Genomic DNA, 25,230 nt, shown 5'->3' with positions numbered 1-25,230 from the left:
CAGTGAGGAAGTGAGCCTCATGGAGCACAGGTGAAGCTGAGCCTGGTCGTGGTCCACGTTTATGCTGAACAGAGGTACCAACTCAGGAGCACATGATGTAGGAGCAAAAAGATAACACATTTTTCATAACCATCACAAGGGGCATGGCTGATGTTTCTATAACAAAGACAGGTTAGCAAGAGAAAAACCCAGGGAAAACTTGAGATTTTATGCTAAGTTGAATGAAAGAAATGAATAGATGTGACTACATAGAATTGGAATGAAATATGATCTAACCGTAATCAACAGACAGTGGCGGGGGGACTCAGAAAGTCCTGTATTTTTGGATTCTTCTTGCTCCCTCGGTGTAGCATTTCTTCCCTCCGCATATAGGGCAGGACACCTGTCATATGAAAGTCTATCAGGGAGAAGGGAAAAGATCAGTGCGTGAGCTTTCTAGGTTTTAAGGCTTGCTGTAGGAGAGGAGTTCAGTTTCTTTGACTCACCTGGCTGCAGGACACAGGGCAGGGGATTGGAGAAGATCAGAAAGACCTTGTTTCTGAGGCCCTCTCAATCTCCTTCAGTTCCAAGTACTCAGCATTCCAAGGCGCTGTATTTTAGAATACTATGTTCTGACCCCCAATGGTGTTGAAATTTCCTTCTTTTTTGTTTTGACAAGATGTGAATTCATCAGGAAACCAGTGTTCCCTATCTTATTAAAGCCTTCCAAGAGCATCTAAAAATGGTAAAGCATGTCGGATTATTTTTGGAGACTAGCATAACACCAAGAAAATAAACTTTCTTTAGCAGTTCTGAACAATGAAAAACAGAACAGAAATAAACAAGTTTTGAACAAATGAAAGGATCACAACTCCCAATATGAGATTTTTTTTTTTAATCTTGAAGAAAGTCTACAGGCATAGCCTGTACTTTTTTGATGTTTTTCTATTATATATTATGTTTTCTCTGGGTTTCTAATATAAACTTTATTAAAATAAGTACTTTCATTTTCTATTCTTAGATGGTGCCTGAGATGTTATCAGAGAAAGGGGTCAAAAATATTTTTAATCAGCTTTTGTACTTATGTTCAACATTGTCCTAAAGAGCACAGCTGAAAAATAAACAAGCAAAAGAAAGGAGGAAGAGAGAGAGAGAAGGAAAGAAAAGAAAGAAGGGAGGAAAAAAGGAAGAGATAAGAAAGAAATAAAAAGAAAAGCAAGAGAAATGCAAGGCATACATGTGGAAAGATATCTTTCTAAAATTTTTAAAATAATAAATATTCCTGTTTGAAACATCCTCATACCTAAATTTCTGAAAGCATACTGGATAGCCCCATAAGATATATGGCTTTTGCACAGACACAAGACAAAGACAATCTTTTTCAGAGTGTCAAACTGCCATCCCAGAAACAAGTTGTGCAAATTTACATTTCCTCCAACAGTAAAGACAATTGCCTCACTGACTTTGGGGATCAGTAGGATTGTTTTTGTTTCTGTTTTTTGGAGACAGGGTCTTGCTCTGTCACCCAGGCTGGAGTGCAGTGGCGTGATCTCAGCTCACTGCATCCTTGACCTCCCAAGCTGAAATAATCCTCCCACCTTAGCTCCTGGGGTAGCTGGAACTACAGGTGCATGCCACCATGCCCAGCTAATTTTTGTATTTTTTGTCAAGGCAGAGTTCTGCCATGTTGCTCAGGCTGGTCTCAAACTCCTGGACTCAAGTAGTCCTCCCGCCTCAGCCTACCAATGTGCTGGGATTACAGGTGTAAGCCACCATGCCAGGCAGGATTAGCAGTTTTAAGAATCTTTGCTCATTAGATAATAAAATAATTATTCCATTCTTCTTTGAATTTGCAGTTCTTAGACAACCGTTGGAGATAGTTTTCATAAACTCCTTGGTCATTGCTTTCCTTTTTGTCTTAAGTTGCTCATAATGTATACATTTAATTTTAAACTAAAATAAATATAAGTGGTAATGTTTCATTTTTTTTCTCTTAAGGATATAAACTCCTTCTCTCATATATCTTAGGAATTTTAAGTGAAAATGTCCAGTTAATATAACTGGCTAATAGCAGAACCAGAAATGGGTTCCAAATATTGTGACTGCTAGCCCATGTGTCTTGACTCAATCCTGCTTTTACTTTTTTAAAATCACTCAATTGAAGTATAATTTATGGACCATAAAATTCATCCATTTTAAGTATACAATTTAATAATTTTTAGTAATTGCATATGATTACACTACCATTATAATCCAATTTTAGAACATTTCTTCATTCCACTTTTTTATCTCTAGCCTAGGCAGACAGTAATCTACTGAACTTGCTGTTATTTTGATCTATATAGAAGATTATTAACTCAAAGAATTTTTTTACTATTAAACTATATTTGGAGAAAAAAAAACGGTGCCGCTTTCAATATTCTTTTCATAGTCAAATAATCCTCTCCTTCAATCTTACCACACATCCAGGAGAGAGATCAGTAAATTGACACCCAACTTTAGTAGACTTCAGTAAGTATTTATAAAATTTAAAGTTATCCAAACAAGATCTTTTATAATTTTGCACATGTAATTGTTTGGACTCAGATAAAATTGGCATAGCAAAATAATCATGCTTCAGTTTGTCTCCAGGGCTTCCATATAACATAATAGCCTCTTAAACTCAACTGCTTTTAGGCTTAGAAGGCTGTGACAGATATGAGTTATCAGTGCATGAAATATAGGAAAGCATACTTTTCTCTATAAACTAGAATCTTTTATTCAACAACAGATAAAGATATGTTAAATAAAAGATTTTATCCAGCTATAAAAGGACATGTATTTATAACTGTAATTTTGATAGTCTGATAAATCTCTAACTTTCATAAGAAAACAATTAAGAGTATTCCTTAGTTGAAAGTTTAATTTTGTAGACATTGAGACTTTTTTTTTTTTTAGATGGGGTCTCACTCTGTCACCCAGGCTGGAGTGTAGTGGTGCAATTTTGACTCAGAGCAACCTCCACCCCCTGAACTCAAAGAATCCTCCCTCCTCAGCCCCCCAATTAGGTGGGACTACAGATGCATACCACTACACCCAGCTAACTGTTTGTATTTTTGGTGGAGACAGGGTTTCACCATGTTGCCCATGCTTGTCTCAGACTCCTGAGCTCAAGTGATCTGCCCATCTCAGACTCCCAAGTGTTGGGATTACAGGCGTCAGCCGCCATGCCTGGCCAATATTGGGAGCCTTTCATGTTACTTAAATTCTGCATTTAGTGGACATATTTGTAACCTTGTCATTTCATTTGCATTGGACTGTCTGCTCCCTGAGTGTAGGAACTGTCTTCTTTCTCTGTGAATGTGTGGGAGTCACCTAGGCAGACCTTGGAGTGGAGTGACGTCCAATCACGAAGAGGGAACAGCATTTGCAAACACACAAGAGAAAGCATAGTTACTTTGATCCCTAAGAATAGTTTTACATGATCAAAGAATGTCATGTAAAAAGCTGGGTATTGCTAAATGGTAAATAATAAGGTATGGAATAGGGAATATAGGGTACTAGGATGATTGGTATAATAGGGTGAAGAGTAAATGAGTGCGTGTGGGTACCTAACAGTAAGTCTGAAGAAGTAAATGTAATAGAAGTGGAGGTAAAGGAAAATACTCAGTAAATACATGAAATACTCATTAAATAAACCTGATTTAGTAGTAGGAGAGGCATACCATGAGCCATAATTTCTGTTTTAGGTGAATAGTGGTGATATTCACTGATACAATTAACTTGTTTTGGAAACTATTCATTGAAAGAGGAACTAGTTTTTTATTTGTTTGTTTATCTCTTGTTGCCCTGTCACCTGTGGCCTTGACCTCTGAGTCCAAGTGGCAGCTGTTACAAGCAGTGAGAAGCAGGCAGTGACAAAGAAGAAAAGACAAATAATGTGTGTGCACTCTCCCTTGAGAAAGGTTTCAGTTTGCCTCATGAGTTTTAACACATATATAGACCTAAGCCCCTGGGCCAGTGTTTGGTCATGGCCCTGCCTATCTGCAAAGAAGACTGAGTCTAAAACACAATTTTTGTTCTTGGTGGCCACATGCAAAGCTAACAATTCTATTTCTGTAAAGGAAAAATGAAATGCATGTAGGGTACAACTAGCAGTTGAGTTTAGTTAGAAGGTAGAAATTTGACAGTCATCAGCATTTAGGTAATAGTTGAAACTGTGGGTACGGATGATATTATCTTGGCATCATACCTAAGTGAGAAGAAGGTGGTAGAAACAAAATTATAGGCATTGACAAAGAAAGAACTCTAGAAAGAGCCAGAGACACAGAAGAACAAGGAAAGTGTCGTGTTCTAAAACCAAGGGAAGAGACATATTCAAAGAAATCAGAGGGCTTGCCATCATCAGCTATCACAAAGGCTGTATAAGCCTTTCATTTTAGCAGTCAGGAGAGCTTTATTAAATTGTCTTAACTTTAACAGCTTCACTGGAATGACAGGCAGGGAAACTATGTATATTTCTAGATGTCATTGAAGGAGTAAAGTATCGGAAATGAGATTTTTAGGCTTCTTTTCCAAGAAACCTTGCTGTAAAAGGAAACATAACAAGGAACAAAAGGAAATGAATGAATGCTTTTTTCAAGCAAGGTGGGGGCTTGAATATGATTGTGCATTGAGAAGATGGTATGGGAAAAAAAAAAGAGACAGACAGACAGATAACAGAGGTGAATATGATTTTCAGCCAAGCAGAGTGCATGCTGGATCTGTTGTCTATTCCCACCTTTTTCAGCTCATGGAACCCAATATTCTAAGATAATGCAAATTGCTGAAGACAATCTTTCCCTACTCTCTAAGGATATATTGGCCCCAATGTCTAAGGTCAACATTAGCCAGATTGAGATTTTACAAAGAAATCTCAAGGTCCCAACCAACTTTTCCATATTTTTGGGCAATATGATACCAGGCATAACATACCTCAGCCACAGGACAAAGGACTGGGAATAGAAAGATTCTTACAAGGAGAGTACACTTTCACCTTTGCCTGGGACAATGTTTGGTCTTTTCTGTCTTGTCATATGAACTCTTTCCTCAAGGAATTTTATCCACAAAGGCGTGGAAAATCTCTTTTGAAATCCTCGAAATACGAAGTGTTTCTCCCTCAGATGCCATACCACTCATCAATCTAGACCTCAGAGAGAACTAATGGGTTCAAAATTAGGCAAGAGTATCTAAGGAGTGTGTGCAAGTAGACTGTAGTGATCCTACATTTTTCTCCATCTTCTTCCTGAAATTATAGGAATTATATTCAAAGTCCAAGAAGCTTGTTGGGAGCATAGCCTTGTATGGGGCATCCCTATTGGAAAAAGGACATGAATATTTCCTCAGCGCACCACCAGGAAATTTAATATTATGAGGTACATAGCAACACAAAAAAATCTTCACTCACTACCTTCTGAATAATAGTAAAGAGAATATACTTTTTTATTTAGTAAAATGCAGAAATCATACATCTCTACAAATTTTACAACATGAGCACCTCTGTGTAACAAGATCCTAGATCAAGAAACATAACATTGCCAGCACTTGGGAAAACTGCCTCGTACCCCCTTTCAGGAACTCCTTCTTTAGGGTTAACCAGTTTTTCTGTAGCCAGTATGTGAGTATCAACTTCTGAAGTTTTACCTAAAATTCATTCCAAGTTCTTTTTTATTCAATGACCCAAACCTGTGGATCTGGTGAAACATATGTGAATGCCACAACTTAATATGTATTTAAGAAAATATGTTTAATAGAAAATAGGTTTAAAATGAAAATATGTATGTTTCCATATATAGAGAGAGATGGAAGAATATATATTTTCTTTTTTAAACTAATGCCATAGTTCAATTATTTAAGCCAGACAGCTAAAACTGCTTCTTTTTGTCCAAGTATATGGCTCACCCCTGTAACCCAGTACTCTTTGGAAGGCTGAGGCAGGAGGATCGCTTGAGTCCAGGAATTCAACACCAGCCTGGGCAACATAGTGACACCCTGTCACTACACACCTTTTTCTGCTCATACTTCTATTTAACAAGTGCTGCTGGACCATGATGTTCCCAGCATTTTATTTTTTAATTTCATCCTAAGATCTACTCTTATCCCCCATTAAGAAGGATTGGTAGAATGTTCTCTTTCCTAATGACAGAAGTATGAAATAACTTGTTCATCAGGAGAGTTTATTATTGATATTGTTAATATTTAAATACACATTCCATAAATTGGAATATTTTGTTGTACAGTCTGAGATTTAACACATGTATAGAATTACATTAACACACCTTCTCTCAGTATATAGAACAATTTCATAACCCCCAAAAGACTCCTTTATGCTAGCCCTTTGTAACCAATCTCTCCACTATACCTCTAATCCCTGATAACCACTAATCTATTTTATATCCCTATTGTCTTTTCCAGAATAACATATGAAGAAATTATATACTGTATTTAGTCTTTGGAGACTGGTTTCCTTTACTTAAGGAAATGCCTTTGAGATTAAGCAAAGTTATGTCAATGAAGTGTTTCATTTTATTGCTGAATAGTATTCTACCCCAAGAATGGACTACAGTAGTTTATTCATTTGTTCACTAAAGGCCATTTGAGCTGTGTCCAATTTTGGTGATTATGAATAGCTACTATTAACATTCATGTACAGGATTTTGTGTGAATGTAAATTTTTTATCTAATTTTTTTTAAAGATCAGATAGTAAATATTTCACTCTTGACAGGTCTCATGTATTCTTTTTTTATTTTTATTTTTTTAGAAAAGGTCTTGCCCTGTCACCCAGGCTGGAGTGCAGTGGCATAATCACAGCTCACTGCAGCCTTGATCTCCCTGGCTCAAGCAATTCTTCCATCTTAGCCTCCTGAGTAGCCGGGGCTACAGGCGTGCACCACCACACCAGTCTCATTTTTTAACTTTTTGTAGAGATGAGGTTACACTGTGTTGCCTAGTCTAATCTTGAACAAAGCTCAAGCAGTCCTTATTCCTTGGCCTTCCAAAGTGCTAGGATTACAGATGTGAGCTACTGCATCTTGCCAGGTCTCATATATTCTTTCTCTTCTTTTTTCCCTTTGTCTTCTCCTAGTTTTTCTTCTCCCATTTATAAATGTAAAAACATTCTTAGCTTTCAGGCCATACAAAAACAGGTCATGGGCTTGATTTGGAACTCAAACCACAGTTTGTCAAGTCGTTTTAGAATGCTATAAGTTGATTGCTGGATCGTATTATAGGTATATTTTTAACTTTATGAGAAACTGGCAAACTTTTCCAGAGTGGCTGTACCATTTCGCATTTTGCATTGCCACCAGTAATGTGTGGGAATGTCTATTGTTCCCCATATTCACCCCCAGTTGGTATTACCAGTTTTTTGTTGTTTTGTTTTTTAGTCACATATGTTTGTATAAGTATCTTATTTTGGTATTTATATGCATTTTCCTAATGGCTAATGAACTTAAGCATTAAACATTTCATAAGCTTATGTACCATCCATGCTCTAGAGAAATGTCTGCTGAAATATTTTGACCACTTTTTTTTAATTGGATTTTTTGTTTTTTAATTGTTGAGTTTTGTTTTTTGGGGATTATGGAGCTTTTTTTTTTTTTTTTTTTTTTTAAAGAGACAAAGTCTCGTTTCGTTAGCCAGGCTAGAGTGAAGTGGTACAATCATAGCTCACTGCATCCTTGACCTTCTTGGGTTCAAGCAAATCTCCTGCTAATTTTAACAGACAGGGTCTCGCTTTGTTGCCCAGACTGGTCTTGAACTCCTGGCTTTAGGATATCCTCCCACTTTGACCTCCCAAGGTGCTAAGATAACAGGCGTGAGTCATGTTTTCGGTTTTAAGAGTTCTTTATGCATTTCAGCATACAAGTTGTTTGTTGAATCAATGATATGAAAATATTTTCTCACAGTCTGTAGCTATCTTTTTATTCTCTTATTAGCGTCTATCACAGAACGAAAGATTTTAACTTTGAGGATGCACGGTATATTTATTTTTTCTTTTATGGATTGTGCTTTAGTTACCATGTCTAAAACCTCCTCATCTAACCATCAGTCTTAAAGACTTCTTTCGCCCATAATTTATTTAGAAGTGTGTTGTTTAATTTCCAAGTATTTGAACATTTCTCAGTTTTCTTTTTATTACTGATTTGTAGTTTAATTCTATTGTGGTTAGAGAACATTTGTTAAGGTTTGTTTTTGACCCAGGACAATGGTCTGTCTTAATGACTCTCCATGTGCATTTAAAATAATATTTATTCTGCTGCTGTTTGCTGGAGTGTTCTTTAAAAGCCAGTTACATTCATTTGGTTCATGGCGTTTTTCAGTTCTGGGGATTATTTGTCTGCTAATAAAATGTAGACCTAGTTCCTCAGAGGACCCTGGTCACAGATTTATGGACATAATCATAAATCCCACTTAAGCACTGTTCCAAATTGCTGAAACTCAATTCAATATTGCCAGCAACAATAACAACACAACAAATAAATCACATTAGTACCACAATTATTAAGATTGGGAAAGTTTTATAATTAGACAGTTGTCACCCAACAAATTCATATTAGATGCTTGTATTTTTCTTGGTAATACCAGAGATCCAAATAATCAAAGCACAAATGAAACAAACACAGCTGAAATCTTTATGCTTTCTATTACTACTTATAATACAATCAGCAACAATTTCAGGTTCACCAATCTGCAGAAACATTGTATATCTTTAGGGATGTGCTTTTCTTCTTTTTCCTTAAATTCTTGGTTAAAAAAAAAATAAGCAACACTTAAGTTTCTCAAATGAACAGTCATAATATGTTAAAATTTTAACCTACGATATCAAAACAGGAGAGCATTCTAATAAAACCCCTAAACTCACCTGGCCTTTTAGTAGAGTATTATCTTTACATACAGATATGGAGGAAAATATGTTAAATGTAAATTCTTTTTTCTTCTCTCTATCTTCATTTATTTATTTATTTATTTGAGACAGGATGTCCCTTTGTCATCTAGGCTGGAATGCAGTGGTGCTGTCAGAGCTCACTGCAGCCTCAACTTCCTGGACTCAATCGATCCTCCCACCACAGCATCCTGAGAAGCAGGGACCACAGACATGTACCACCATGTCTGGCTAATTTTAAAAAATTTTTCCCCAGGCTCAGTGTCCAGCTCCTGGGCTCAAGTGATCTGCCCACCTTGGCCTCCCAAGGGGCTGGAATTACAGGCATGAGCCACTGAACACAGCTGAATTCTTTTCAAAACCAACAAATCATACATTTCTCATAGAAGTTAACTTCCACAGAGATGTTTTATTTTCTTTTTCTTTTTTTTTTTTCCATACTTCGAGGCCAAAAAATTGTCATCAAGATCCTAGCAATTGCTGCAGTCAATCCCAGGACTTTGCTTCCACAGTAGCTATTGAGTATCAAATGCTCTCTTAGATCATAGACCACAACTTTGATGAGCTTTCATTCTTAGCTATGTCTTAGGATTCTCCTGAAATATGAAAGGTAGGAAGTTGTATTCCCTAGTTCAAGGGAAAAAAAATCAATTTAAATTCAATGGTATTAAAAACAATGAATATTTACTTCAAAAAATTATTATAAAGCAAAATATGGTACAAACTAGTTTTTCCTTCTAAACTCAAATACCTAGCTAGTAATATTCCAAAAATAAACATTAATTATATGGAAAGAATTTTTAAATTTTTGCAATGCTGAAATTATCAGTGGGAATACTGATGCTCTTACCTGTGGGTCTTTGTTCTTAGAGTCCCAAGATGGGGCGGGCCACTCCCAAGATGGCAGCAAGCCTTTTGTTCTCTGACCTTGGGTTCTTGGCCTCACAGATTCCAAGAATGGAATCTTGGGCCATGCGGTGAGTGTTATAGCTCTATTAGAAGCTGTGGGTCATGGAAGAAAACCATGGAACCCAGTGACTAGTGTTCAGCTTGATTAGGATGAACCCAGGCACTTAGCTGTGCAGGAACAATGGCGAGCCTTTCGCCCAATCGGGAGCAGAAATGGGCACCTTGCTGGATCAGGAGCACAGCAGACACTCTGCTAGATCCAGAGGGGTGGGAGTCAATGGTGGGTCTGAGATGGTGGCAAACAGCAGTGGTGGACCCGGGTGGGAGTCAATGGCAGGTCTGTAACAGTGGCAAACAGCGGTGGTGGACAGTGAGGAAAAGCTCACCTCAAGCCGTAACAAACACGGACCAGAAGAGCGTGCAGTTGCAAGATTTAATAGAGTGAAAACAGAGCTCCCATACGATGGGAGGGGACCCAAAGGGGGTTGCCACTCCCTGCTTGAATGCCTGGGTTTATATCCTGATCATTGTCCCCTTGTTGTGCTCTCAGGCGATATATGATTTGACTGTTTCTTTACCTCCTGCTTTTAGCCTAATTTGTGTTTTAGTGAGCCCTCTTTACTACCCGATTGGTCAGGTGTGAGCTGAGTTACCAGCCCTGTGTTTAAAGGTGGGTGCGGTCACCTTCCCCAGCTAGGCTTAGGAATTCTTAGTCAGCCTAGAAAATCCAGCTAGTCCTGTCTCTCAGTCCCCCATCTCAACAGAAAAACCCAAGTGCTGTTGGGGAAGTTGGCCGACCAACACTCTTAACTGCTTCCTGCTGAATTGGGGCACAGTAGGGGTCGTGCAGTTGAGATTTCCTCAGGAGGGGTGCCTTCGATGTCATCAACATAGGAGCATGGGCTAGGAGGCTGGTCCAGTGGTCCACGGTAGATCTTAGTCATGTACTGCATCTGGGGCTCCATTTGAAGAATGATTTGTAGTTTTATAGCTTTGATTCTGGAAGAGACAAACTTAACAAGGAGGTTAAAGATACAGGGATTGAAATGTAGGCCTGAAGTGCAGGGGAATATTTCTTTGGCACATGTCACAGGCCCTGACTATCTGCTTGATAGTTTTGAAAAGGCCTGGTCCAGTAAATAATGGTTCGGCCATCTGATGGGTGCTATCAATGCCTAAGTGAAAGTGTTACTAGGGGGTCCTAGCTCCCAGAGCTCCCAAGATGGTGGCAGGCCACTTCCAAGATAGTGGCAAGCCTCTTGTTCTCTGACCTGGGGTTCTTGGCCTCACAGATTCCAAAGAATGGAATCTTGGGCCATGCAGTGAATGTTATAGCTCTATTAGAAACCATGGGTCACGGAAGAGAACCGTGGAACCCAGTGACTAGTGTTCAGCTCCATTAGGACAAACCTGGGCACTTAGCCACGCAGGAACAATGACAAGCCTTTAGCCCAATCAGGAGTGGCAGTGGACGCCTCGCTGGATCAGGAGCACAGCGAACACACTGCCAGATCCAGAGAGGTGGAAGTCAGTGGTGGGTCTGCAACGGTGGCAAACAGCAGTGGTGGATAGCAAGCGAAAGCTCAGCTCACGCCATAACAAACACGGACCAGAAGAGTGTGCAGTTGCAAGATTTAATAGAGTGAAAACAGAGCTCCCATACAAAGGGAGGGGACCCAAAGAGGGTAGCCATTGCCAGCTCAAATGCCTGGGTTTATATCCTGATCATTATCCCTCCCCCTGTGCTCTCAGGCGATAGATGATTGGCTATTTCTTTACCTCCTGTTTTTGCCTAGTTAGCATTTTAGTGAACTCTCTTTACTACCTGATTGGTCAGATATGAGTTAAGTTGCAAGCCCCATGTTTAAAGATGGATGTGGTCACCTTCCCAGCTAGGCTTAGGAATTCTTAGTCAGCCTAGGAAATCCAGTCAATCCTGTCTCTCAGTCCCCCTTCTCAACAGGAAAACCCAAGTGCTGTTGGGAGATTGGCCGATGATTGCTCTAACTGCTTCCTGCTGAATTGGGGTGTAGTATGGGCTGTTCAGTTGAGATTTCCTCTGGAGAGGTGCCTTTGATGTTATTAACTTGGAGCATGGGCTAGCAGGCTGGTCCAGGGGTCTGCAGTAGATTTTAGTCATGGACTGCATCTGGGGCTCCATTTGAAGAACAATTTGTAGTTTTATAGCTTCGATTCTGGAAGAGACAAACTTAACAAGGAGGTTAAAGATACAGGGATTGCAGCAGGCAGAGCTTGCAGTGAGCCGAGATTGCACCACTGCAGTCCAGCCTGGGCGAAAGAGCGAGACTCCATCTCAAAAAAAAAAAAAAAAAGATACAGGGATTGAAATGTATGGCCTGCAGTGCAGGGGATTATTTTTTTGACACACTTCACAGGCCCTGATTATCTGCTTGTTAGTTTTGAAAAGGCGTGGTCCAGTAAATAATGATTTGGCCATCTGATGGGTGCTATTAATGCCTAAGTGAAAGGTTTGGTGAAGGGTTTTAAGTAATTTCCATTGTTTAGTTGCAGGCAAAAGTATTTTTCCTTTTTCGGTGGCTAGCCATTCTGAGGGGAGGAAACTACATCCTTGTGAGGTTCCCCATTCTATTTCTCCTGCTGAGTAGGAGCTTGGTTTCCCAGAGGGGACTACCCCATACTAGGGGTCCTTCTATAAGCGTTTTTAATGGAGGGTTCTGCCTTGTGGCTCTTTTGGCTTTAATACCCGCTTGGCGGTTTCCTTCTATTTTTCTTTCCTTTTCTTTCTGATGACCCCGGCAGTGTAAGACTGCCACCTCTTTAGGTTTCTGTACAGCCAATAATAATCTCCTAATGGCTTCCTGATGTTTGATAGGTGTTCCCTCAGAAGTTAGGAATTCCCTTTTTTTCCATATTGCTGTGTGGGCGTAGAGGACTAGGTAAGAATACTTTGAGTCTGTATATATATTTACCCTTTTCCCTTTTTTTAATTCTAGTGCCCAAGTGAGGGCTATTAGTTCTGCCAGCCGAGAGCTAGTTCCTGGAGTGAGGGGATTACTTTCAAGTATTCCATTATTACTGACCACTGCATACCTCGCTTTTGAAGTTCTTTTTTTACAAAGGAATTTTCATTAATATACAAGTTGAGGTAGGGATTAGTCAAGGGAACCTCTAGAAGGTCCCTCAAGTGGTATAGGTTTGAACAATTACCTGTTGACAGTTATGTTTTATCTTTTTTCATTGTTTGGAAGAAATGTGGTGGGGTTAAGAGTTGCGCAAGTATGCAGTTGCAGCACTGGCCCTTTAATTAATAGAGCCTGATATTTAAGCAAACGATTGTCTGACAGCCACAAGTCTCCTTTAGCAGTGAGTATGCTGTTTACATCATGAGGTGTTCACACAGTAAGATCTCTTCCCTGTATTATTTTAACTGCTTTAGATACTAAGACTGCTACTGCCGCCACTACCCGTAAACAATGATGCCAACCCTTTGCCACTACATTAATTTTCTTACTTAGGTATGCCATGGTTTGCAAGCTGGTCCCTTGAACCTGTGTAAGGACTCCTGGAGCTATTTCTGTTTTTTGTGACATATGAAGAAAAGTCTTGCCCCGTTGGTAAGCTTAACACTGAGTCTTGGGTTAAGGCCTTTTTTTAGGGCCTGGAAAGCTGCTTTTGCTTTAGGAGTCCATTTTACTAAATGGGTATTGGCTTTCTGAGCTTCCTTAATTAGTGTATATAATGGCCTGACTATTTTGCCGTACCTGGGAATCCATATTTGGCAGAAGCCTGTTATGCCAAGGAGCCCTTTTATTTGCTTTAGGGTTTTGGGATGAGGATAAGCCAGTATAGGCTGGATACATTTCTTACTGAGGGCCCTGGTGCCTTTGGATAATTTTAGCCGTAAGTATTTAACCTGCTGTAAGCAGAGCTGAGCCTTTGGTTTGGAAACCTTGTAGCCACAAGTGGCAAGGAAGTTTAAAAGCGCTTGGGTGGCTTGATGGCACAAGGTTTTTGAACAGGCAGCTAGAAGTAGATTATCCATGTACCAAAGGACAAGACTGTTCAGGTATGAGAACTGTCTCAAGTCTTGGGCTAATGCCTGGCCAAATAGATGTGGGCTATCTCTTAACCCTTGGGGTAAAACGGTCCAGGTGAGTTGAGACATTGGGTTTGAAGCATCTTTAAAGGCAAATAAGAATTGAGAGTCAGAATGTACAGGGATGCAGAAAAAGGCATCCTTAAGGTCCAGGACTGTAAACCACTCTGCTTCCTCTGGTATTTGGGAAAGCAGAGTATAAGGGTAAGGTACAGCTGGGTATAGAGGAACAGCAGCCTCACTGATAATCCTGACATCTTGTACTAACCTCCACTGTCTATTGGGCTTCTTTACTCCTAAAATTGGAGTATTGCAGGGGCTATTGCATGGTTTTACTAGGCTTGGGCTTTTAGGTCCTTAACAATTTTTTGGAGTCCTTGTTGGGCCTCGGGTCTAAGGGGGTACTGCCTTTGGTAGGGAAAGGAGGTGGAATCCTTTAGTTGAACTAGAACAGGACGGGCATTATTTGCTCGTCCATATTGTCCTTCTGTTGCCCAGACTTTAGGATTAATTCCTTTTTCAAGCAGGGGACAACAAACGGGTGTTCCTTTTCCTATGTTCAGGTGTATAATGGCCCCTGCTTTTGTTAGAATGTCTTTCCCTAACAAGGGAGTGGGGTTTTTAGGCATAATTAGAAAAGCATGTGAAAAGAGTAAAGTTCCCCAGTCACAGCTTAGTGGCTGGGAGAAGTATCTAGTGGCTGTCCCAGGACCCCTTGGATAGTGACAGATCTGGAGGACAGTTGTCCAGGACAGGAGAGTAAGACTGAGAAGGCCACGCCAGTGTCCAGGAGACAGTTAACCTCCTGGCCCTCAATGGTCAAGCATACCCGGGGCTCTGTGAGGGTGATGGCATGGGCTGGCGCTTGCCCCAGGCACCCTCAGTCCTGCTGCTGGATCATCTGGTTAGTGGCTTCTGACTCAGAGGACCTTCGTCCCCTGGGGCAGTGGGCCTTCCAGTGATTCCCTTTACATAAGGGGCATGGACGAGGGGGGTGGCTTATTTCTATTAGAACAATCTTTTTTAAAGTGTCCTTGTAGATCGCACTGGAAGCAAGCCCTATTAGGCATTCAATTTGTCCAGACTTTCCCTGTTCCAGAGCCTCCGAAGTCGTGCTTGCCTGAGGGCCATGACTAAAATGGTGGCCTTTTCTTTATCCCGTTTATCCTGTTCTGCCTGCTCCTCCTGATCTCTATTATAAAAAACCGAGGTTGCCAAGTTCAATAGGGTTTTAAGTTTTGCTCTGGGCCTAAGGTGGACTTTTAAAGTTTTTTTCTAATGTCTGCAGCTGACTGAGTGATAAACTTAACCTTTAAGATTAGTTGGCCTTCAACAGAGTCAGGTGACAGAGAGTTTGCTTCCTCAATGCCTCCCTTAGTCTCTACAGAAAGGCAGTAGGATTTTCTTCCTTTCCTTGTGTTATAGTGAACATCACTGAATAATTTATAGGCTTCTTCCTAGTTTTCCTTAGTCCTTTAGCAAGCAAGTTAGCAAATGTCTGTGGCACCAATTCCATGTTCTGATTCTGTGTCCCAATGAGGGTCTACACTGGGAACTGCCTGCTGGCCTGTGGGGAATTGTTCTTTTTCCTCTGTTGTCATCCTATCATTGACCTGACTGAGATACCAGAGATCACTGAACTCTCAGGCTGCAGTTATGGCAGTACTTCTCTCATTTGGAATTAGTGTCTGATCTAGCAGTAACATTATATCTCTCCATGTCAGATCAAAGGATTGTCCTAACCCTTGTAAAACATCAATATAGCCAACAGGGTTATCTGAGAATTTACCCAGGTCTATTTTAATTTGCTTCAAGTCTGACAGGGAAAAAGGTACATACACTCTGACAAGGCCGAATTCTCCAGAATACATTTTAGGGGTGTTTATGCCTTGGGGGGAATGTTTTGCCAGCACCCCTAGTCATTTTCTGATGAGCTTAGTTCTACAGTGTTCTCTATGGTCCTTTCCACGGTGTGTAACCACCCATGGACCTCTGCTTATCGGATTAGTTGTGCTCACCAATGTAGCAGTCCTGCACCCCTTTTCCCGCCTTTCTTGACCACAAAGAAAGGGATCCGGGCTGCTGGATTCTAGTGGTCCTTTACCAGCATGCCCAACATTGCCTTTGTGCTCAGGGGTGAGTCCTAGAGCTGGGCTGAGTTCCTGAGTCTTTCATAACAACCCGGCTGCCCATCAAGATGCATTCCCATAAACAACAGTTCTTATGCAAATTCGTTTCAGAGAGGGTGAAGGTAACCTTTTGAGTCAGGAGTGAGATGGAGTTCTTTGCCCACTAGGGTCTTTGTCCTTCTTTACTTTTGTAGGAATATGCCCTAAATATTGATATTAAGCTTTTTGTTGCCCCAGATTAAGTCCTTTTGGGTACGAAATATGAGACAGGGATCCTGTTTATCTTATGTGCCTTTTTTCCTACAAGGAGAGCAAGGAGAAAAAGATGGGCTTGCTGGTTTTGTAGGTACTTTAAGGCTTGGCTGAGTGCAAACAGCTCACACGTTTGACAGACCAATGATTAGGGAATTCTCCTAACTCTTCTTCCACAAGAGTCTCACTATCAATTAATGAATACCCATTGTGGTTTTTTTCTCAATCACCCGAGAGGAAGCATCTATCCTTGTGTCCCGAAGGGAGTTCCTCCTAGGTCTGGTCGGACCTTTGTATGGTAATTAAGATTTAAATTCCCTGTTAGGAAAGCTGCTAGATTAAGGGAATTTTCAGTGGTTAGTGTTAAATCACCATTTTCTAATAGAATAGCCTGATACTTTAAGATTTTTGAGTTAGTAAGGTACCTTTTTGCTTTTTTTGACTTAGGATAGCTCTGAACTGGTTATGTGTGCTCACAGTAAGGTTTCCTCTAAAGGTTATTTTTCTACTTTCTTCTGTTAGCAAAGCAGTTACCTCTACTGATTGAATGCATTTGGGCCATTTGTGGGTTACTGGGTTAAGAATTTTTGATAGGAAGGCTACAGGTTGTCAGTGGTCTCAGTGTTTCTGGCTATGCCCTTGTTTACACTGACAACAAGGTAGTATTGGAGTATTATAGGATCACAGAGAAGACCTTCGATTATCAATTATAGGTTTTTAATTTACCCTGGCTTTTAAAGGAATAGGGCACACTGTTTTTCTTTACTACTTCTATCTTTCTATTTCTTTCTCTCTCTCTCCTCTCTGTCTCTTTCTCTCCCTTTTCTCTTTCTCTGCCTCTTTCTCTTTCTCTCCTCTCTGTCTCTCTCTCTCTCTCTCTCATCTCTGTCTCTCTCTCTCTGTCTTCTCTCTGTCTCTGTAGATGGATTTTGGAAAACAGCAGAAGGAAGTTCGCTTGTTGCCCCCATTTGCCACTATAGGAATATGTGCCTCCCTTTAATTTACTCAATTTGCTTTCATCCTGATCTATTATGTTGTTGCAGACCCAGTTCCAGAAGTTAAAGTACTAGGTCATCAGTTCTAAGGCCCTGGCCAAGGAGCCAAGGCTTGAAGATTGTATTGAAGATTGCATTGCAGGGTGGTGGGTCGGGGGATGCTGGGTAGAAATTAGGGGAGGAGAGCATCTTACACAATGAGAGAGGAATCCTAGCCATTTACAAACTCAGGGCCTGGCAAGGGTGGTGGAGAACGGGTCCCACATAACTGCCCATGTCAAAAGTTATATACCTAAATTGGGAGGGGCACCAGGGACAAGATTCCCTGGTTTCATAGCCTAGATGCCTAAGGATGCAGCACAGCGCTTCCTTAGATCCCTTTGGAGATACAACCTACTCTAATACTTGGGAGAAAAAGTGAAAGTCTGAAGCATTAGTATCTAGGAGGCAGGGATTGGAGGAAGTAGATTCAGAGGTAAGGAGAATTTTGGGGCTACACTTTCAAGAAAGTCATAGTTAGGACCCAAGAGGTATGGGTCAGAAGGACAGGTAGGGGTGCACACATGGGCGACTGTTGAGTAGAGACTTCTAGCCTGCACCATGATCTCGACCGGCCAATGCCAGGGGTTCAGGACAACAGCTTTCTGCCTCTAGTTGACCCTTGGCATCCCTAGGAAAATTGTGAAAGTGGAAGCTGGTTCCAGGCAGACCAACTCTCCCAACCCAGAAGTTGTTAGAAAGCCTTTTCCCAGGAAGCCTCACACCTGAGTCTTTAGTCCGGTGGCCATGCTAATCGTTTTTAACCAGCCGACAGGTGCCCGGTATTTTCCTCCAATTCTAAGGTAGAGGACAGAATAGCAAGCAAAAGTGGTCTGATATTACTCACTGCTTTGGAGAATCCCCATATGAGGCCACCAAATGTTACCAGCGGATCTTTGTTCTTAGAGCTCCCAAGATGATGGTGGGCTGCTCCCAAGATGGGGCAGGCCACTCCCAAGATGGCAGCAAGCCTTTTGTTCTCTGACCTGGGGTTCTTGGCCTCACAGATTCCAAGGAATGGAAACTTGGGCCATGTGGTGAGTGTTATAGCTCTATCAGAAGCCGTGGGACATGGAAGAGAACCATGGAAACCACTGACTAGTGTTCAGCTTGATTAGGATGAACCTCGGCACTTGGCTGTGCAGGAACAAAGGTGAGACTTTAGCCCGATCAGGAGTGGAAATGGGTGCCTCGCTGGATCAGGAGCACACCCTGCCAGATCCGGAGGGGTGGGAGTCAATGGCGGGTCTACAATGGTGGCAAATAGCAGTTGTGGATGGTGAGCGAAAGCTCAGCTCAAGCCGTAACAAATACGGACAAGAAGAGTGTGCAGTTGCAAGATTTAATAGACTGAAAACAGAGCTCCCATACAATGGGAGGGGACCCAAAGGGGGTTGCCACTCCCTGCTCAAATGCCTGGGTTTATATCCCGATCATTGTCCCTTCACTGTGCTCTCAGGTGATATATGATTTGACTATTTCTTTACCTCCTTCTTTTAGCCTAATTTGTATTTTAGTGAGCCTTCTTTACTACCTGATTGGTCAGGTGTGAGCTGAGTTACCAGCCTTGTGTTTAAAGGTGGGTGTGGTCACCTTCCCCAGCTAGGCTTAGGAATTCTTAGTCAACCTAGGAAATCCAGCTAGTCCTGTCTCTCAATACTTCAAATATTCTTTACACAGACGAGCCATTTAAAAAAAATTAGAGCTTACCTTTGCTTTTCCATCAAAACATATTGTTACTTCTAGGTTTCCTCTTCAATTTGCAAAAGGAAAAGGAAAATATAGGTAATTTCTCAATTAAACTTACACATGATTTTCAATATGAGTTTGTTTATTGAGTGTTTGTATATGTGTGTGTTTGGCAGTTAGAAGTATGCTGAGATTTTTATTCTTTTAGCCTTTGGGGGAACTGGACTGGCCCTTCACCTCTGTCCTAATGTAGCTTTTTAATTTTATTACAAATGGGAAACAATGTAATTTTCTGTATGTTTCATCTGTGAAAAGTATTGGAAAGTTTTGAGTTCATATGTATTTTATTATTGAATTTTAAAATATTTAAAATGAACTTAATTAAATCTTAAATTACAGTAACCTTATGCTGTAGTAAGTTGAAGGTAAGCTACCTTCTGTGACCTTGAATAACTTAATTAAATTGAGAAGTCTCTTTTTTTTTATTATTTGTTTTGTTTTTAATGGGTAAATTAAATGCCAGGCCTCTGCAGTGAGTTCATATAAGGAATTGGTTGTGGGATTAAAAAAAAAATGCCTATATTAGAGTCCTACACCAAAAAATTTAGAGTTTTTGACTCAAACCCAGGCACTGGTATTTGTTCAAGCTCCTGATGTGATAGGCCAGTATCTAAGTCCTAATAAAATATGAAATGATCAATTTTTTTTTTTTTGAGATGGAGTCTTGCTCTGTTGCCCAGGCTTGAGTGCAGTGGCACGATCTTGGCTCACTGCAAGCTCTGCCTCCTAGGTTCACACCATTCTCCTGCCTCAGTCTCCTGAGTAGCTGGGAACACATGCGCCCACCACCACGCCTGGCTAATTTTTTGTATTTTTAGTAGAGACAGGGTTTCACTGTGTTAGCCAGGATGGTCTTGATCTCCTGACCTCGTGATCCACCCACCTCGGCCTCCCAAAGTGCTGGGATTACAGGTGTGAGACACCGCGCCCAGCCAAAATGATCTATTTTCTAATTATATAATTCAAAAAATTGTTTCAGGAATATTATTCTAACCAGTTTTAAAAGTAACATATCAATATATGTATGACATTAACATTAATGGCAGTTTGTCTCTTTCAAACACAGACTATCTGGTACTTGTATCTAACAATGTATTTACAATTGTGATCATATATGGCTAATGTTGATGCTATTAATAGGATGTTCCAAACATATATCAAGTTTTTTTTTTTTTGTGGAAGTCATTATGAGAGGTAATCCATATTTGTAGAAGATATAAGCCTTTACACAAAGACTTTAACATAATTACAATTCAGATTAAAATTAGCTTTATTGGGATGCCAACAATGAATATATTAAAGGGACATACAGGCATAACTCATTTTACTGCACTTTGCTGTTTGTATTTTTTTTTAAATTTCAACTTATATTTTAGGTTCATGGGATATATGTGCAAGTTTGTTATATGGGTAAACTGTGTGATGCCAAGGTTTTGAGTACAAATGACCCTGTTACCCAAGTAGTGAACATTGTACCCAATAGGTAGTATTGTTCCTCCCTTTATAGCTATATGTACCAAATGTTAGCTCCCACTTAAAAATGAGAACATATAGTATGCAGTTCTCTGATCATGCATTAATTCATTTAAGATAATGGCCTCTGGCTGCATCCATGTTGTTGAAAATGACATGATTGCATTCTTTCTATGGCTATGTAGTATTTCTTGGTGTATTTGTACCACATGTTCTTTATCCAATCCACCATTGAAAGGCATCTAGAATAATTTCATACCTTTGCTTTTATGAATAGTTCTGCAATGAATCTACAAATGCTTGTGTTTTCCTAGTAGAACAATGTATTTTTCTTTAGGTATATACTTGGTAATGGGGTTGCTGGGTCAAATAGTAGTTCTATTTTAAATTCTTTGAGAAATCTCCACACTGCTTTCGACAGTGGCTGAACTAATTTACATTCCCACCAACGATGTATAAGTGTTTTATTTCTTTGCAACCTTGTCACCATCTGTTATTTTTTGACGTTTTAGTAATAGCCCTTCTGACTGGTGTGAGATGGTATCTCATTGCAGTTTTGATTTGCATTTCACTAACAATTAATGATGTTGAGCATTTTTTCATATATTTGTTGGCTGTATGTATGTCTTCTTTCAAGAAGTGTCTATTCATGTTCTTTGCCTTTTTTTTTTTTTTTTTTTTTTGAGACAGAGTCTTGCTCTGTCCCCCAGGCTGGAGTGCAGTGGTGTGATCTCGGCTCATTGCAATCTCCACCTCCCAGGTTCAAGCGATTCTCTTGCCTCAGCCTCCCAAGTATCTGGGACTACAGGCCTCTGCCACCAAACCTGGCTAATTTTTTTGTATTTTTAGTAGAGACGGGGTTTCACTGTGTTTGCCAGGATGGTCTCAATCTCCTGACCTCGTGATCTGCCCGCCTCTGCCTCTATTCTTTGCCCACTTTTTAATGGGGTTATTTGTTTCTTGCTTGTCGAATTGCTTAAATTCCTTATAGATTCTGGATATTAAATATTTGCAAGGAATAGTTTGTGAATATCTTCTCCCATTCTGTAGGTTGTCTGTTTACTCTGCTGATAGTTTCTTTTGCTGTGCAGAAGCTCTTTAGTTTAATTAGGTCCCACTTGTCAGTTTGGGGGGTTTTTGCAATTGTTATTGAGGACTCAGTCACAAATCCTTTGTCAAAGCCACTGTCCAGGATGATATTTCCTAGGTTTTCTTCTAGGAATTTTATAATTTTAGGTCTTACATTTTAGTCTTATCCATCTTGAGTCAATAATTGTATTTGGTGAAAGGTAGGGGTCCAGTTCCATTCTTCTGCATATTTCTGGCTGGTTATCCCAGCACCACCTATTGAATAAGAGTTCTTACCCCATTGCTTGTTTTTGTCAACTTTGTTAAAGATTAGACTGTTGTAGATATGTGGCTTTATTCTGGGTTCTCTAACCGGTTCTATTGGTCTATGTATATGTTTTGGTCCCAGTACCATGGTGTTTTGGTTATTGTAGCCTTGTAGTTTGAAGTCAAGTAATGATGCCATCAGCCTTGTTCTTTTTGCTTGGGATTGCTTTGGCTATTCAGGCTCTTTATTGGTCACATACGAATTTTAGAATAGATTTTTCTATTTCTGTGAGAAATGACATTGGTAGTTTGATAGGAATAGCTTTGAATCTATAAATTGCTTTGAGCAATATGGTGGTTTTCATGATATTGATTCTTCCAATCCATGAGTATGGAATGTTTTTCTATTTGTGTCATCTATAATTTTTCTTTGAGCAGTACTTTGGAGTTCTCCTTGTAGAGAGCTTTCACCCCCTTGGTTAGATGTATTTCTTAGTGTTTTACTGTTTTTTCGCTGTTGCAAATGGGATTGTATTATTGATTTGGCTCTCAGCTTAAACATTCTTGGCATATAGAAATGCTCCTGATTTTTTAATGTTGATTTTATATTCTGAAACTTTACTGAAATTGTGTAGCAGTTCTAGGAGAATTTTGGTGGAGTCTTTAGGGTTTTCTAGGTATATAATCTTATCATTAGTAAAGATAGATAATTTTTTTTCTATTTAGATTCCTTTTCTTTCTTTCTCTTGACTGACTGCCCTGGCTAAGATTTCCAGTACTATATTGAGTAGGAGTGGGAGGTATCTTTGATTTGTTCCAGTTCTTAAGGAGAATACCTCCAGCTTTTATTCATTCAGTATGATGTTGGCTGTGAGTTTGCCATAGATCGCTCTTATTATTTTGCAGTATGTTCCTTTGATGCCTAGTTTGTTGAGGGTTTTTATCATGAAGGGATATTGGATTTTACTGAAAGCTTTTTCTGCATCTATTGACATGATCATATGGTTTTTGTTCTCAATTATCTTTACATCCTGAATCACATTTATGGATTTACATGTGTTGAATCAATTCTGCATCCCAGGAATAAAACCTACTTGAATGTGGTGAAATAACTTTTTCATGTGCTTCTGGATTTGGTTTGCTAGTATTTTGTTGATGATTTTTGCTTCAATGGGGATATTGACCCGTAATTTTGTTGTTGTTGTTGTTGTTATTTCTTTGGCAGATTTTGGTGTCGAGTGATACTGGCTTCCTAGAATGAGTCGGGGAGGAGTCACCCCCTCCTTAATTTTTGGGGATAGTTTCAGCAGTGTTGGTACCAGCTCTTCTTTGTAAGTCTGATAGAATTTGGCTATGAATTCATCTGGCACAGGACTTTTTTTGGTTGGTAAGATTTTATGACTGATTAGGGAAACACACAGGCATACTGGGAGAAGGCCAAACACACAAGAGATGGCCATCTGTAAGCCAAGCAGAGAGGCCTAGAACATATTCTTCCGTCACAGTGCTTGAAAGTAATCAACCTTGTCAACACTTGATTTTGGACTTAGAGCCTGCAAAATTGTAAGACAATAAATTTATGTTTAAGCTACCCAGAAGCTTTAGTTCTAGAAGCCCTAGTAAACTAGGGGGGCTTGTTACATGAAGCAAGTATTCCCAGCTCAAGGAGGATTTACTGAATGTGGAGACTTGGCTGATAGGGGGAACTGATGAACTCTTTTAACATGCCCAATCTGTGCCAGAATTTGAAGTGTGACCCTAAGACAAGGCTCAAAAATCTCTGCCTTCTTTTTGGAATAAAGTTTTTAGGATCACTGCCACATTTATTTTTTAATTATCTATGGCTTTTTTAATCCTATCATAACAAAAAAGAGGAATTGCAGCAGAGACTTCATGGCCTGGAAAGCCTGAAATATTTACTTTCTGGCTTTTTACAGAAAAAGTTTGCCTTGCCTTGCTTAAAACAAGGGTACTGGTTACAGATCCTGCCTGCTGGGTATTAACAGAACAAATGCAGCAAATGATCTGATCTGAACATGAACCCACAGGATCCCCAGATCATGACACCTCTCAGTGTTTTCTCAGAGTAGATCTGGACAGTATGGATTAAGAGGAAGAAATTGAGACACCTTACCCCCCTTTTCCTCCCCCTAATAAGATCAGGCTAAATTCAATGCAGGAAGACTTTCCAGGGAATAAGAAGCAAAGGCACTAAAAGAAAGAGTTGGAAAACAATACCTACAAGAAGAGTGAACTGCGGTCTTGAAGCATTGTGACTTAACCAAAATTTTGGGAATTACTAACAGGACATGTGTTAATCAAGCAGTTCACTTTGAAAAGGAAAGTTCTAGTAAGCTCCACGGCCTTTGTGAAAAGGCCATTGAAGTGAGAGAGAAAACCAAGAGGACCATTGAGAAACTGCAAAAAATGTATGCCCTAATTGGCAATACCTACTTTAAAGAAAAATGTAATAATATCACAATCTCTACAATAAATGTTTTAGCATAGCACTAAACCCACAATATGCTAAAAAAGTTGTCAGTAGAGGAGACAGAAAATAATCCTAAAGAACAGGATTGACTGGTGTACGTTAATCCTGACTTGCCTTTGGGAAAAAAAGGTAAATACAATAAATGCTTCAGAAAGGGGACCCTCTCCCACTTCATAAGCATTAAATACTAAACAAGATGTGCAACAGAATCCACATGACATTGAGTTGTGCAAGAGTCAGCAGCTGGCACTGAAGGACTGGGAACTATGGATGAACCCAGAGCTCCCATATTCTCAAGGGTTGTGTAGAGAAAGCACAGGAGCCATGAAAACTGTGGATATAATCCCAAAGGCACTAAACTTGGACTCAAGCTATAAGGAGATTATCAGTAATGTCCAATGTGACAAGAACCATTGATGTGATAACCTTTTATTAAAAAAAAAAAAATTAAATAGAGATGGAGTCTCACTATGTTGCCCAGGCTTGTCTTGAACTCCTGGGCTCAAGTGATCCTCCCAATTTTGCCTCCAAAAGTGCCGGGATTACAGGCATGGGCCACTGTGCCTGGCTGACATGATAACCTTGAGGATGGGAAACGGGGAGGCATATCTAATCCTAGATCCAGGAAATAATGGATACCTTAACCAAGAGGACTCTTCTGGCACACATGTGTAAACAATATATACATATCTTTTATTGGTCAGGCTTAAAAGATGCCAATGAAAAACAATATCTATAAAAGGGATCAGGTTGAAATAGATGGTATGTCTTTAAAAAGTCTTTAAAGGTTTAATTAAGTAGTCTGAAGTAAAGACCAACATAGTACTTAATGATTCCAGTGAAATATAAACGAGAAGCTTAGTCTTTTTTTCCCTAAGATATAAGAGAAAACTCAGTA

The 25,230-nt window shown here is 39.9% G+C and overlaps 1 protein-coding gene across 10 annotated transcripts in view; it reads left to right on the top strand.

Annotated features, from left to right (window-relative positions):
* KYNU (kynureninase) overlaps positions 1 to 25,230 on the top strand; it is a 290,523-nt gene that overhangs the window by 146,913 nt on the left and 118,380 nt on the right. The window lies entirely within an intron of this gene.

The sequence above is a fragment of the Pan paniscus genome, chromosome 13 (assembly GCF_029289425.2).
Source record: "Pan paniscus chromosome 13, NHGRI_mPanPan1-v2.0_pri, whole genome shotgun sequence".
Taxonomy (NCBI): domain Eukaryota; kingdom Metazoa; phylum Chordata; class Mammalia; order Primates; family Hominidae; genus Pan; species Pan paniscus.
The sequence above is the reverse complement of the archived record's forward strand: the minus strand, read 5'-3'. Positions and strand labels throughout refer to the sequence as shown.